This window comes from Amblyraja radiata, chromosome 4 (genome assembly GCF_010909765.2).
Source record: "Amblyraja radiata isolate CabotCenter1 chromosome 4, sAmbRad1.1.pri, whole genome shotgun sequence".
Lineage (NCBI taxonomy): Eukaryota > Metazoa > Chordata > Chondrichthyes > Rajiformes > Rajidae > Amblyraja > Amblyraja radiata.
The window spans coordinates 33,737,189-33,745,321 of record NC_045959.1 but is presented as its reverse complement, the minus strand read 5'-3'; the positions used below and the strand labels follow the sequence as shown (position 1 = coordinate 33,745,321).

Here is an 8,133-nt window from a genome sequence, read left to right as displayed (position 1 = left end):
GAGAGGAAGCTCAGAAGCCATGAAGACCGGAGAGTGGAGGAGTCGGGAGCCGCTGGCGGCGACGGATGCAAGGAGTGGGTCAGTAGGAGAGGGACCACCGCATTGCCTTCAGCGCCTTCAAGGTCGGCTGCAGAAGGACCCATCCCCCGGGAAACAGGGACGGTCGGGTGAGGAAAGGGACATCGGATCATGGCCCTGCAGCAGCCTGGGGTTTACGTGGGCTTACCTGTATTGGGAGCACTCCAGTACTTCCAACATATGGTCCGGACTTTGAACTGGGGACTGTTCTTTTTTCCTTCTAAACTGTGCCAAAATATGGCGATTGTGCATTTGTGGGTTGTGCAAAAGAACTTCACTGTGCTGAAGTGAACCATTGAACCATTATTGATTTGCTAACCTGTGAAAATAACCTTTGTATTGTCTACTCCTTCACATCCTGTCAGAGTCCGGATACCCTTATTAATCAGGCAACTGAACGGACCTCTCAACAGCTAGAGTGCGGTCCTGACCTCCCATCGACATTTGACCTTTGAACTGTCTTCAATTGGACTTTATCTGACTTTATCTTGAACTAAATGTTCTTCCCTTATCATTTTTCTGTGCACTGCGGACAACTTTATTGCAATCAGGTATAGTCTTTATCATGACTGGACAACATGCAATCATAAGCTTTTTCATAAGCTCGGTACACATGACAATAATAAACTAAACTGAATTAATAAACAATTCAAGTGAAATAATTCTTGTTAAGTTTTACATTTTTGTTCACTATGATAGCATATTGTTCCATTGTTAGTCTGGTGAACTTTACAGTTTTGTTCCAATGCTCCAATATCCCACCAGAGGTAACTGTTGGTAGACAACTTCTTACTCAGATTCACCATGAATTACATGTTCAGTATCAAATGCATGCATTCAATCGATACTGCCATGATCCTTTTGCCTCACCTGAAAAGACTGTCGGGGTATACAGTAGATGAGGTTGGAGGAGGTGCAAGTGAACACCGAGAGTCCTTTCAAGTGAGGCAGAGGTTCACTTGCACCTCATCCAACCTCATCTACTGTATCTGCAGTTCCAGTTGTGGACTCCAATACATCGTCAGACCAAGGGCCGGATCAGCGATTGGTTCGCTGAACACCTCTGCTCAGTCCGCCTATACCTACCTGATCTCCAGGCTGCTAAACACTTTAATACCCCCTCCCAATACGATACTGACCTTTGTGTCCTGGGCCTCCTCCACTGTCAGAGTGAGGCCCAGCGCAAATGGGAACAGCACCTCATATTTCGCTTGGGCAGCTTACACCCCAGCGGTATGAACATTGACTTCTCTAACTTCAAGTAACCCTTGCTTTCTGTCTCTCTCCGTCCCTCCCTCTTCCCAGTTCTCCCACCAGTCTGACTTTCCCTGATTACATTTTATCTCTGTTTGCTTTGTTGTCACCTGCTCCTAGCTCGCTCATGTGTCAGACGACGTTCTGCCATCGCTTTGCCACAGCCAGTGCCACATCTGTGCCTCTGCAAAGATCGTCCGCAGTGCATGCCTCTCCCCTGCAAGTCAGTAGGTCCTAGCTAGTCAGTCAGTCAGGCGTCACTCCTAGCGATCAATATTCTGCATTTTCCTTGAGCTTCATTCCCTTTGATCTTTCGTTTTCACACCTAACCATTCCTTATCTCTGTATCTCCTCCTCCCCTGACTCTCAGTCTGAAGAAGGGTCTTGACCCAAAACGTCACCCATTCCTTATCTCAAGAGATGCTGCCTGAACCGCTGATACTCCAGCATTTTATGTTATGTATGTCTTCTTTCGTGGTTTCTTTCCACATTTTTTAGAATTTGTTCAAAGTCAACCCTCGTTATAATGGACCATAGCGGAGGTAGTGGTGTCCATTATTGCCACAGATGATGATTGCCGCAGACTGCAGATGATGATTAATAGACAAAAGGGCACAAGGTGCTGGAGTACTTCAGCGGGTCAGTTCGGTTCAGTTTTGTTTATTGTCACGTGTACCGAGGTACAGTGAAAAGTTTATGTCTCGTGCTATCCAGCCGGCAGAAAGACAATAGATATAGCTAGAGATAGACAATAGAGCTAGATAGGGCTCTTAAAGATAGCGGAATCAGGGGATATGGGGAGAAGGGTACTGATTGGGGATGAACAGCCATGATCATGTTGAATTGGCTCGAAGGGCTGAAAGGCCAACTACTGCACCTATTGTCTATTGTCCAATGTCTAATACATGATTACAATCTAACCATTTACAGTGTATAGATACATGATAAGCGAATAACATTTACTTTAGTGCAAGGTGAAGTCAGCAAAGTCCGATCAAGGATAGTACGAGGGTCGCCAATAAGGTAGATAGTAGTTCAGCACTGCTCTCTGGTTGTGGTAGGATGATTCAGTTGCCTGATAACAGCTGGGAAGAAACAGTCCCTGATTCTGGAGATGTGCGTTTTCACACTTCTATACCTTTTGCCGGTTGGGAGAGTGGAAAAGAGGGAGTGGCCAGGGTGCAACTCGTCCTTGATTATGCTGTGGCCTTCCCGCGGCAGCATGAGGTATAAATAGTGTCAATGGAAGGGAAGTTGGTTTGTGTGATGGTCTGGGCTGCGTCCACAATTTGCTGTAATTTCCTGAAGTCTTGGATGGAGCTGTTCCCAAACCAAGTTGGGATACATCCTGACAAAATGATCTCTGGAGAACACGGATAGGTGACATTGTGACCCTATCTCAGACCGATTCACTTGGCCGAGTTACTCCAGCACATTGTGTCCTTTGAAACTAGACGCGGATGCCATGGGCTTCCACCCCTCTCACCTGCGGTCGCTTCCAAGGAGATGTTGGCGACTCCTGCGGAGAAAGAGGAGCAGGAGGAGGGAGCAGGAGGTACAGGAACTGATGGGGCAGAAAGAAGCCGACTCCGACTGGACAGAGCAATGGGAGAATCAGTCGGCAGTGATCGAGCGGGGAGCGGATAAACAGCAGCAGGTGTGAAGGGCTCGCTGGTGCTCCTTGCGAGTCTGGTGTGCGGTCAGAGGCTGGGGCTCTAAACAGCCAGGGAGGCTTTGGAAGCTGGGGTTGGGTCGGCAGGTCATTCCATTCACATTCAGTTTACATTCTATATTTGTTCTATTTAATTTTCTGGCATTTCATGGTGCTTCAGAAACACGGAAAGGGTGTCATTAGCAGGCCAGAGGGATGTGTCAATGACCACATGACAGCTGTTGGTGCAGGAAATCAGATCATCTGGAAAGGCTCTGGAACCGAGGGCATCAGCAAAGCCGTGTTCAACCAGTACATAATAACAATCATTTTGCCAGTCTGCTGGGAATAATACCTTGGGCACAAGTGCGGCACATCGACTTACGATGGTCTAGGGGCACTGCATTGAAGGCGCCTCTGCCTACAGCCTGTCCGTTTTTCCCTTTTTTTTAGTTTGTCTAAACTGTTTGTTTTGGAGTTACTTTAGCTTTTCTATGTGGAGGAGGGGGGTAGGGTATCGGGGAAACCGTTTCTTAGTCACTTCCTGGCGGGGATGAGACTATATCTCCGAGTCGCGTCCTCGCCCCCCCCCCCCCCTCCTCGCAGTCTACCAGCATGGATCGGAGCGGCCTTTCCTACTGGAGACTGGGGACAGGACCAGAGCTACAACAGCGGCGGCGCGGCGTTGGATTCTCCGCGGAGCGGGCAATACCTACCTGGATCGCCGTTTGGAGCTCTGGAGCATTGGGCCTGCAGCATCGACATTATGGAGCTGTGGTTCGCGGAGCTCCCAACGCGGGTGGCACTGACCGACATCGCGGAGTCCTGGGGCCCTTTGCCGAGGGCCGCCAGTGTCGAATCTCCGCCCAGCGCGGCCTGGGGACGTCGGGAGCAGCAGGCTCCAGTGGGAAGCAGCCGATTTGGAGGGCCAAGCCGCTGAGGTTGGCCTCCAGTCCCGACGTCAGAGAGCCAACATCCCGGCGAGCGGACCTGAGCAGTGGGCTGCCCGTAGTAGCGACTGTGGAGGGCTCCGGAGACCCCGACCACGGGTGAACATCAGAGGAAGAGACTGACTTTGGTGCCTTCCCTCACAGTGGGAAACTTTTGATTCTGCTGTGTGGGGATGTTTTATGTTTAGCTCTAAGTTGTGTTGTGTTCTTTATTTTATTGTATGGCTGTATGGTGATCACATTTTGCTGTGCCATCTGGCACATGTGACAAATAAATATATCTTGTATCTTGTACAATGCTTCGACATGATATTTCGACTTTACGATGGTGCAAAAGCGATACATATTCAGTAGAAACCATGCTTCGAATTTTGAATTTTGATTGTAGCGATATGCAGTACGATACTCTCCCGTGATGCTGGGCAACGGCAGCGAGCCGCAGCTCCCAGTCAGCCAAGCCGTCACGAGTGTAAACAACCGATACTCTACAGTGTACCGTGTTGCCAGCATTTTTTGGATACAGTGTATTGTGTTTTGTGTTTTTGCATCCTGTCATGTCTACAAAACGCCCATCTGTGTCTCCTACTTCTGGTGAGAAGAAGAAGAGGAAGGCAATTACTCTTGAGATGAAACTCAAGATAATTGCCCAGCATGAAGGCGGCAAGCCAGCAATGTTCCTCACACGTGAGTTAGGACTTTCGCAATCGATGTTCTTGACCATCTTAAAGGATAAGAAGCAAATCAGTGATGCAGTGAAATCCTCTGCATCAGTTAAATCCACGGTCATCACGAAGAATAGAGCTGGGCCGATTGATGATATGGATAGATTACTTGTCACATGGATGGAAGACTTTGATCGTAGTTCTTTGGCACCAAATGAAATAAATAGAAACAGAATTCTGGCAATGCTCGTCGATGCTGCTTTGGAGATTACTGTCACTGACCCATGAAATAGTAATGGGGGGAGGGGGGGGGTCATCAATTTGAAACAAGAAATGGAAGCATATCTCAGGGTTTTTTGAATTAATTTCACAAACAAATGTTTTCTTAAGATTCACAGAAGGCTTCGTAGCACATGGTTGTGAATCCGATTTGAGTTGGGACTAGACACAAAATGATGAAGTAACTCAGCCGGACAGGCAGCATCTCTGGAGAGAAGGAATGGGTGATGTTTTCGGGTCCAGACCCCTCTTCAGACTTATTGAGACGGGACTACATTTGTGATTGTGTATTGCTCCAGGCTTCCTTTTCCCCATCGTCTGTTGATATCCGGAAATAGCAGTTGCGTTTATGGTCCAGAGCAGTCGTTCTAATTTCCCAACTGCTGCCATCAATTCTGGTTCAGTTTTCTTCGAGTCATATCCTTCATCCATTTATCAAAAATGTGGGGAGAAAATGTGAGGAGTGCTCACGCAGTAAACCAATTTGAACATGCAGAGAGGTTTTTTTTGTGCAAGGCATCCATAACCTATTGATATTCGGCTTCATCACAATGGCACACCAATATTATTGGTGAGAATACAATCTGAATTACTGTACCAAAGGCAATGCTGCAGACATTTTCACATTGAGCCTGTGTTACGCTGCAGATTAATAGTAAGATTAAACGAGAACTTACCAGTTTGAAGTTTGATCTGTATTTTATGAGGAGTTACGATGAGGGATTACGTGAAGAGCCCGCTCAGCACGCATGCGCGACATACTTCAAAGCAGCGGTGTGGAATCACAGACAGACCCAGTTATTGAAATAAACATAGTAAAGAAAAGGAGACCTTAGTTATCAGTTTGACCCATATTATTGAGGGTGGGAGCGGAGGGCACGTAATCCCTCATCGTAACTCCTCATAAAATACAGATCAAACTTCAAACTGGTAAGTTCTCGTTTAATCTTACTATTTTACTTCGGAGTCACGTGAGTGACTACGTGAAGATTTTAAAGCTCTGTGATTTCAAACCGTGTAACAGTTCATACTTCACTCGCTGCCAAAGTCTTTCGAGGGAGGAACCATGAATCTGTTTGTAAAAACAATAATGGTGTTATTAACAACAACAAGACCAAATGCTCCCCCGGGCTTAAATTATATATTTTTTGCAGATTCTTTTTCTGCAAACGATACAGGTTCTGTCAGTGGTTTGTTATAAAAGTTTGGAACTAGCTGTAGCCAGGATGTGGTCCATTGGCACGTCCATCCTCTTAGTCACTGATGTGGATGCTGTCCTGGTGGAGTAAGATTTATACACGTTAATATGTACTCCAGCAACTCTCAGTACCTGCTTGAGCCACTTGAGATAGTTTGGCTCGTCACCCGACCATAACGTTTCTTGTGGCTGACCCATAAGGCTTTTTCTCTCCCTCGAGGATTACTTATTGTGTCGATGTAGTTCAATAAGTGGGTCATGACACATAACCGTGGTTCAGGTGGGAATGCCCGGAATTCCATAACTGGACCTGATGTTCCTGGTCTGCTCTGTTTGCCCAGTCCCTAATGGTAATGTAACATGGTGTAGTGGACCATATTGTCCAATCGCAGTGGATGGAGGAAACTGGACTCTTTGTGCTGAGACAAGGCCATCAGCATGTCCCTTCAGGGTTGGCTGTTCCAGGGTGAGGAACCTGGCTGGTGACCATCCCCCTAAGGTACGTCAGGTCCATACTGACATCCCAGATTTGGGTGTACCTGGGTCTGGGGGATTAACCTCTCCTAAATTTGATCACCAGCGGGAGGTACCCTATGGCCTGTGGTCCTGGTGCCCGAGTTAAGTAGGCTGACAGAGCACTTCTGGCTGAATCCTTCATTGTGGTGAAGACCTGCCAGAACTCCAGTACAGGTTTGTTGTATTTGAATATGTAGTTCCTGTATTTGAATGGTATCTTCCCACTTCTTGATGTTCGCCAAGTATGTTCCCTAGTGGATATGCGATGGGATGCTATCCTTGTGTTGATAGCGCTATTGACAATCCAGGCCCAGCAGAGGTCTTCCCAATTCTGCAATCCAGGCCCAGTGATGGTCTTTTCAAATCTGCAATCCAGTAGTTTAATTTATCGTGGCATGTGCGTAGTACCCGACTGATGAGGCCGTAGTACCTGATGAGGTTGGAAAAAAGGGGAAAAACATAGATTAGATTCCCCCCTCACACTTCCTAATTCAGTGGGAATGAATTCATTGCCCCTGCCTCAAATTTGGTTTCTTGCGACATACATCGGTACGTGGAGAATTCAATTGAATGCAGTGAAATCGATATCAGGTGTTCCATATTGCTTTGTAATTCCAGCAATACTTGGGTTTAATATGTCTGTTTACAGTATTTAAATTACCTAGTAGGTAAGTTTGCTGATGGTCATATATTTTTGACGACCTGTAGTTTCCAATTGTTAAATAAATGTCACATGATATCGATTTATTCTGCCCAAGTGGTTTGTGTATGTCACTACTGTGATGTTGTTAATTATAAACGGGCATGCAAAATGGTGCACTGCAGGATAATATGCTTGCCAATAGAGCGTACTCAAAATTCCCAAACTAGGTTTTACGCCTAGTGTCTATAGTGATGACGATTCCAGATTAGTCCATATGCCACCATGTTTTGGGTGAGGGTAGTTTAAACATTAGCACCTAGCCTTAATGGAAGGTTCAAGTTAAGTAGCTGGAACAGCTGCTACTAACTCCCAATAATCTTGCCACTGTTGAATGGTAGGTAGATACCATTAATTGTTACAGGTTGTGTCATACTGACTCTCCTATGCCAAGTTAAAGATAAGTGGGTAGAGTGTTGAATACCAAGTAGTCAACAGTAGAGGATTTATATTTCAAGGTACTGCAATACTGGTTGATGCGTGGAGTGGACGGAGCAAGCCCCTCCCCATCTCCCTGTTCCAAATCAATTGATAGATGGTCCCTTGATAAGGGATGAGTCAAAATAGAACTAACAACAACAGATACTTCGCTTGATCTTAGTCAAGGCTGAGAGCGATGGTTTCAATCGTAGATCTATCTGGGTTGCATGACAAGCTCGGCTAAAAGAATAATAGCTAAAGCTGTGATAGCTATACCCATGGATTAGTCGTCGTTAATATCATTGGAACATGCCATGACGATAGTTCCTTAATATAGTCAAGGCTGGTTAGAATATCTGGAACCAGTTTGGCTGTAATAGCCATAGTCGATAATTAATACTGCCAAGTTATCTCCAAGTTTTTTG

The 8,133-nt window shown here is 46.2% G+C and overlaps 1 pseudogene; it reads right to left on the bottom strand.

Moving 5' to 3' along the window:
• Positions 1-7,727: 7,727 nt before the first annotated feature.
• Positions 7,728-7,906, bottom strand: LOC116972684 (annotated as a pseudogene).
• Between the last annotated feature and the right edge of the window lie 227 nt (positions 7,907-8,133).